Source organism: Penaeus chinensis, chromosome 3, assembly GCF_019202785.1.
Source record: "Penaeus chinensis breed Huanghai No. 1 chromosome 3, ASM1920278v2, whole genome shotgun sequence".
In the NCBI taxonomy this organism is placed as follows: domain Eukaryota; kingdom Metazoa; phylum Arthropoda; class Malacostraca; order Decapoda; family Penaeidae; genus Penaeus; species Penaeus chinensis.
The window spans coordinates 7,562,605-7,569,317 of NC_061821.1; positions in this window are offsets into that span (position 1 = coordinate 7,562,605).

Below are 6,713 nucleotides of genomic sequence, written 5' to 3' on the forward strand. Positions count from 1 at the left end.
TCCTCCTCCTATTCTTTCAAGAAATTTCGTAATGATATTTTTCCGTCTGTATATTTTGTCTGTTTTCTCTTTGTTTTATCTTTTTTTTTCTTGTCTTATCTTTCCTCCAGCTCCACCTCGGACTCCTTAGGTTGTCATCCGTTGTTCTTCCCTGTTCTTCACTCCAATAGTCTTTCTCCATTCTGTTCTCCTCTGCGCTCTCTCTCTCTCTCTCTCTCTTTCTCTCTCTCTCTCTCTCTCTCTCTCTCTCTCTCTCTCTCTCTCTCTCTCTCTCTCTCTCTCTCTCTCTCTCTCTCTCTCTCCTCACTCTTCCCCCTTCCCTTCTTCCTCCGTCCCTCCCTCCCCTTCCTCCCCCACCCCCTCCGTCTACCCCTGAGATAACCCCTAACTGTTAGCGTCCCCCCCCCCCTCTCGACGCCCGCCCTCCGCACACAGACCTTCCACACCCACTTCGCGGGTAATTGCCTCGGATAATTACTCGTCATTACGCACCCGCGAAGCACATTACCTGTCAGTTCCAAGGGGGATCTTTCTCTCGAAAGCCACATTGAATCTCACGAGTGGATGGGAAATTATTCAAATTGCGACGTGTTGCTGCGCCCGCCGGTGATGAATGAGGGGGTAGGGGAGGGGCTAGGGGGTAGAGGGTGGGGGACGAAGGTCGGTCGGTGCTACGTGCCCTTTCCCTTCATTCCCTCCCTCCCCCTCCCCCCCTCCTCTCTCTCTCTCTCCTTTTACCCCCTCCCGTTCCCTTCCCTTCCGACCACCCCCACCCCCCCCCTCCTTAATTATTAAGGTTTGATTAAGTAATGACTGATGCGATCACCCTCGGCCGTGAACTTTAGCTCGTAAGTGTGATTGGAATGGAGTAGGAAGGGGGGGAGGGGGGCGAGTGTATAGGCCTATCGAAAAAACAGCGGCGGCTTCTTTGCAGAGTGAGTGGGGAGGGGGTGAATGAGTAGGGGGGGAAAGGGGGGGGGGTAATGTGTCTAACAGTGTTTTGTGGTTTAGGCCTAGGGTATACTACTACATTTTCATATTCCTGTAGAAAATGGAGTTTGGTCTTATATTAATATCCTTATTATTCTGATTCCTAGCTATTTATTCATTGATGGTGGTGCTGATTATGAAGAGAGGAAAGACGGGAAATAGTGTTGATTGTGACTTCGAAGGAACACAATTACATTTGGCACGTCAAGGGCGAGAAAATGCATTCCGACGCCCATGTGTCAAGGGCGCTGTTGGGCGGTCATTCCAACCCGACACTTGCTATGGCCACGCCTGTTACTGCCTCTTTCATTCTCTCTCTCTTTCATTCTCTCTCTCTTTCATTCTCTCTCTCTTTCATTCTCCCTCTCTTTCATTCTCTCTCTCTTTCATTCTCTCTCTCTTTCATTCTCTCTCTCTCTCTCTCTCTCTCTCTCTCTCTCTCTCTCTCTCTCTCTCTCTCTCTCTCTCTCTCTCTCTCTCTCTCTCTCTCTCTCTCCTGTCACCCTCCTTTCCTTCATTCTTTCTCTCACTCACTCCTTAATCTATCTAATATTTGCCATAAAATATGAGCAAACGGCCTTGACCCTTTGCCTCCCCCTCCTCCTTTCTATCATCCACTTTTCTTCTTGCTCCACCTCCTCCTCCTCTCTCCGTCTCTCATGAAGAGTGCTTCTAGGCTACCTAATGATGTTTGCAACATCCTCTTCAATATCATATTGCACCAGGTTCCTTTCTTGACGCTCAAGTGCCCCCCCCCCCAACGACCATGTCTGCCGGAGGTAAGGGGGGCATTGAGGAGGGGAGGGGGATAAGCGGGTGGCAGCCAGCAATGAGAGACACAGTAGCTAACAAGCACGGGGGTGTTGTCAGGCGCAGTAGTTAACGAGCACGGTGGTGTTGGCAGGCAGAGCGGTGGTGGCAATATCAACAGGGACTCGAAATGAAGCCGCCCGACGTATACGAAACCATTATGTGGCTACATTCTAGCATGCGTCAGCGGAGGGGAGGAGGAGGAGGCGGGACATCTTGTAATATCACCGCATTTGCCACAGAATCAATGCCACGGCGCGCCACAGTACGCAGTGTTCGTTGTCGTTGCCTCCTCGAACGCCGGAGGGTCGACCGGGCTGTATTCCGGCAGCCGGCGGGTTTGGCACGTTATGTGCACACACCTCTTGTAGGCGTCCAATCAAGCGGTAAATCCTACCCCCCCCCCCTCTCTAGACCCAACCCCCTCGTGCAGTGCCAATAAACACGATCTACAAGGTGGCACTTTCTCTTTTCATATTACTCTCCCACTTGCCATGCAATTCACTTAGGCCTGGGTCACAGTCTTTCCTTCTCCTGTGACTTATTTCTCTTCTCTTTTTCTTTATTTACTTAACTTCTCTTTTATGTCTTCACTATTCCCTTTTTATCTTGCTCTATGTTTTTCACTCACTCTTCTGTCTCTCTCTCCCCCTCTCCCCTTCTCTCTCCCTCTATGTCCCTCTCTCTCCCTTTTCCTCCTTCCACCTCTTCCTGTCTCTCACCTTTCCTCTCTCCTCCCTCTCTTTCTTCGCTCGCTTCCCCTCTCTTTCTTTCTTCTCTCCCTCTCCCTCTCCCTCTCCCTCTCGCTCTCCCTCTCCTTGTCCCCCCCCCTTACCCCCTTCCTGAAAAATGTGAAACAGAAATAACAGCGCAGATCTCCCTCGCACATTCCCGGATTTTAATAGAGCCCCGAGCAGCGTAAAGCTTGTTTTAGTTTCATTTGAATGTCTGCATTTTCTGTTTCCTTTTTTTTTCTTTTTTATTTTTTTCTCTTTTTTAGCTTTTAGTCTTTCATTTATTTTCTTTATTGGTGATTTCCGTAATTGAAGCAATCACTTGTTTTTTTTTATTTTTCTTTTTTTTTTTGCTATATTTTGTTTTATTGCTAGTTTATTGTCGTTCGTTTTAAAAATTAAAGGTCAGGAGGAAGAATATCTATATCATATTGAGCACCAATATATTTTGTCAGTTTTTATATTGCTTTTATTTTCTGTTCGTGTATAAAATGTTTTAGTTACAAGCTCGGGGGCTGGACCGATATGATAATGAAGAATATTATATTTTAATTATGCAATGGTTGGTTTCCATTAACTCGGTTGCCTCTTTTGTTATTTTGAATGTTATTCTTTCTGATATTGTGTTATTGTTATTTATGGTATTGTTATTGGTATCTTGGCGCGGATTATTATAGCCCTTGGTTATGTTATCATATTACTTTGAACAAGAAGACTAAAGGAAAAGAAAGATAAAAGGAAGGAACGGAGAAGAGAGAAAACAAAAAGTCGCCATTTCCTCCCAGTTTCCCTGAAGTGTTTTCAATGCAAAGATCAAACTGCGACGATGCTACGATATTCATGACTTAAGGACGGCGACGGCGGCCCCTGCGTGCGCTTGGAGACCCTGGGCTTTGAGGGGAGGGAGGGGGAAGGGAGGAAGAAGAGTGGAGAGGAAAGGGGGGAAGAGGGAGGGGGAAGGGAGGAAGGAGGGTGGAGAGGAAAAGGGGGGGAGAGGGAGGGAAGGGGGAAGGGATGAGGGAGGAGTGGGCATAAGATGGCTCTCGTGCATGCTTGCAAGACGTGTGTTTGGGAATTACAAGAGGAAAAAAAAAGTGATGGATAACGTGTCTCGGAACGCAGTTTTTCATTTTATTTTCTTAAACGACTGAATAAAGGAAATGAAGATATTTTTGATATACGCGCGTCCTTTTGTTATGATTGAGATCATTGATTGGGACGATACATGGGGAAGGTCTGTGAATTCGTGAGGGCAACTTAGGCCTACACGCGACTATTTGTGGATAGTGGCGTTTTATTATGTGTGTGTGTGTAGGTGTGTATATATCTGTGTGTATGTGTATGTATGTAGGTATGCGTACCTACCGTCAGGAGCCGAGTCGTATTTTTTGGTCATGTTAGAGACTGCTTCCTCGCGTGACCTGCCAAGGAAGATTGGAATGGGACAGAAGGCGATATTCCTTCTCTGCGACCCCTCCCCCCTCTGCTATAACCCCCTCTCCCCTCTCCCTTCCCCCTCTCCCCTCCCCCTCCCTTCCCCCTCTCCCCCCTCCCTTCCCCCTCTCCTTGCCTATTATCCTGACCCGGGCAAATGAATTCGCGCTTGTTATTGCAGCGTTGCACACCATGCGGTTGGTCGGCGTGTGTGTGTGTTGCAGGAAGATGGGGGTTTAGGGGGGGTCCCTTTCCTTTATACCCCCCCCCCCTTCAGAGGCAAAAGAAAACGGCAATGGCAATCTTCTTGTGTTGAATGATCTACCTTCTTTGTTTCTTTCGTAAATGTTTTTGCATGTTGGGAGGGCGTGTCTTTTTTATTGTTTGTCTTGAAATCTGTATAAATAACCGTAGATAGATATTCTGTTATTCATCTCTCTTTATCCCCTTTTCCCCTCCCTCTCTCCCTTTCTTCTTTTCTTCCCTTCCTTTCCCTTCCCGTTCTCTGACCCTGCCCCTCCCCTCCTCTTTCCGTCCCTTACCCCCCCTTCCCGTCCCCTACCCCTCCCCTTCCCGTCCCCTACCCCTCCCCTTCCCGTCCTTTACCCCTCCCCTCCCTTTTCCCTCCCTTTTCCCTCCCTTTTCCCTCCCTTTTCCCTCCCTTCCCTTTTCCCTCCCTTCCCTTTTCCCTCCCTTCCCCTCCTTTCTCTTCCCCATCACTTATCTCACCCGGAAAGCGCGCCAAATTATGCGTGCACACATGCGCTCAGGGACGCATGACACCTAAATGAGGTCATGCAAAGTTTCTTTTAACCAGTTTAAATGAATTACGGCAGCACACCCCATTGCTTTCTTACCATAAAGCACATTATTTTCACCCATTAAGCGCGAAAAAAATCGGCTATGACATGAACTGCTATAGGTTTTGTCAGAGGTCGTCATTATCGGTTCGTGTGCGTGCGTGTGTGTGTGTGTGTATGTATATGTGTATGTGTGTGTGCACATGTAATTGATGGCATGTGTGCGTTTGTGTGTACATGCATTTAAAGAGAGTGGAAAAAAATATAGAGCAAATTTTATATGTCACAGATTTGCTTTTGGCCGTGGGAACAGGAGTGATTTCGCGCGTGCGGGCGGGAGCGCTGGCGTAATTGGTCTTTATTGCAAATCGATTCGCGTTGCTGTCGGAAAGATTGGCGTGTGGAAATGAATCGCGCTCCGCCACCTGGAACATCATCGAAGGAGTCAATGGCACTGGGATAATAGTTCGCGTGATGATGACGTTTGCATAGCTTGCGTGTTGCCACTGGAATGCTGGCTCGGAGACAAGGATCACAGTGTGTGTGTGTTTGCATGGACATGTTTGTAGAGGTAGTTTTGAGTTGCACAAAGGAAATCAACATTGGTCTTGAAATTAATCAAAGAATTATAAGGCGTGTGTGTGTGTGCTTGTATTGACATGTTTGTAGAAGTATGTATGAATTATGCAAATGAAATGAACATCGGTTATCTTAAAATTATTAACCCGAACTTCTTCCCTTGCAGAGACCCGCGAGACGGCGGCGGCCGGCAGGTCAACCGCCACCCGAGCGACGCCGCGGCACGACTGTCGAATCTCGCCGCCCTTCTGCATCACATCAAGTCGTTCTATCAGGTAAGGCTTGTCGTTTTTTTTTTTTTTGGGGGGGGGTCGTTCTCTTATTTTTTTCTCTCTCTCTCTTTGTCTGTGGTTTCTCGCTTCTTTTCTCTGTCGCGAGGGAGGGAGGGGATGGAGAGATAGATGGAGGTTGATAGAAGAGGAAAGAGAGGAGGGAGGAAGAGGGGTGAATTTTTAAAAAAGGTAAGGTATGAAGAAGTTGATGAGAAGAGGCGACGAGAAAGAGAGAGGTTAAGAGAAGAGGAGAAGACAGAGTTGTCAGCGAGATTAGGGAGAGAGAGGGAGGGGGGGGGGGGAAGATCGGAAGTTTTACAGACAGCGGGGGAGGAGGGGTCGTTTCCCCACAAAAAATGTAGGCCTATAGGCTATCGATCTTGTGGAAGCGGGTGTTAGAGAGGAGAGGGAGAAAAATAGCAAACGAAGGGAAGAAGAAGAAGAAGAAGAAGAAGAAGAAGAAGAAGAAGAAGAAGAAGAAGAAGAAGAAGAAGAAGAAGAAGAAGAAGAAGAAGAAGAAGAAGAAGAAGAAGAAGAAGAGACCAAGAAGAAGAAGAGACCAAGAAGAAGAGACCAAGAAGAAGAGACCAAGAACAAGAAGAGACCAAGAACAAGAAGAGACCAAGAACAAGAAGAGACCAAGAACAAGAAGAGACCAAGAACAAGAAGAGACCAAGAACAAGAAGAGACCAAGAACAAGAAGAGACCAAGAACAAGAAGAGACCAAGAACAAGAAGAGACCAAGAACAAGAAGAGACCAAGAACAAGAAGAGACCAAGAACAAGAAGAGACCAAGAACAAGAAGAGACCAAGAACAAGAAGAGACCAAGAACAAGAAGAGACCAAGAACAAGAAGAGACCAAGAACAAGAAGAGACCAAGAACAAGAAGAGACCAAGAACAAGAAGAGACCAAGAACAAGAAGAGACCAAGAACAAGAAGAGACCAAGAACAAGAAGAGACCAAGAACAAGAAGAGACCAAGAACAAGAAGAGACCAAGAACAAGAAGAGACCAAGAACAAGAAGAGACCAAGAACAAGAAGAGACCAAGAACAAGAAGAGACCAAGAACAAGAAGAGACCAAGAACAAGAAG